Below are 1,072 nucleotides of genomic sequence, written 5' to 3'. Positions count from 1 at the left end.
ATGCTCATAAATTGGCAGAAGCATCAAATGCTCAATGCAACGTTTCAACACTTTGCTACTTCCAAACAGAGACCATTTTTTTTACATGTAGCCTCATCTTTCACACAGAGTTAAAATACGTCCTCACAAGTCTACCGCGGTGTGTGTGGACTTTCAATGTTCTCACCGTGCTCGTGTGGACTGTCTCAGGTGAGCTCACACATCACTAAAATAAGGATTTCATGTTCATTAAAGACTCTTTAGCGCATCAGGCTGCGTAAAAGCGGTCGCGGTTGCTCGGCGAGGCGAATCAAGGACGTGCCGATTGGGCCAAAGGAATCAACTCAGTAGGAGTACGATTCGATTCCACATGGTCTGGCTCAGTTCGAGAGGGTCATGACTTTTTGGTGGTCATTTCACATCCATTTGAACAAACTTGTCAGCAACATAAATGCGCCATTTCAGAATCAGAATCAGAATCGCCTTTATTGTCATTGTATAGCTTACAATGAAATTTGGGTGCCATTTTCTTTCCAAGATGTATCTCTCCGATAAAATCCGATTGGATACGTGCTGTATATCAACGTGACTCGCCTCGATTCGCCATTTGATTGAGTGCTCAGGGAGATGATGCGACCACACACTTAATCTTGGATTACGTAACAACAATCCGCGAGCACTCCAGCACAAATCAACAGAAAAGCAATCTAGCTCCCGCGCTGGCCACTGTGAAAACCGGTCACGAGCGCTCCGCCAAACAAAAAGCGGCGCAAACAAAGGAGCAGAGATGATGGATGAACTTCGGCGGCTGGGTTGAAGCGAGGGCGGCCGCGTTGGAGTAAACACGGCGAGGGGGGATGAGGAGGTTTTCGTTGAGGTCAGGAAAACAAAAGGAGAGAGGGAGATTAGACACATTCAAGAGGCAAAGGAGGGAGGAAGGAGACAGGAAAGGAGGTCAGATGCTGGGGAAGCGCCGAGGCGACGCAAAAAAAGGTGAACGCACAAGTACTGTGAAAATTGGGACGAGGAGCTAGCAAAGTATATTGGACATGAAAGTAGACGTAACAGTGACATCAAGCCATTTCAGGCGTTG

At 47.2% G+C, this 1,072-nt stretch overlaps 1 protein-coding gene across 2 annotated transcripts in view; it reads right to left on the bottom strand.

The window, feature by feature from the left end:
* Positions 1–1,072, bottom strand: part of sphk2 (sphingosine kinase 2) — a 22,092-nt gene that overhangs the window by 15,462 nt on the left and 5,558 nt on the right. The window lies entirely within an intron of this gene.

Source organism: Hippocampus comes, unplaced genomic scaffold, assembly GCF_001891065.2.
Source record: "Hippocampus comes isolate QL1 unplaced genomic scaffold, H_comes_QL1_v1.1 scaffold67, whole genome shotgun sequence".
NCBI lineage: Eukaryota > Metazoa > Chordata > Actinopteri > Syngnathiformes > Syngnathidae > Hippocampus > Hippocampus comes.
Note: the sequence above shows the minus strand (reverse complement) of the source record. Positions and strands in the feature narration are given on the sequence as shown.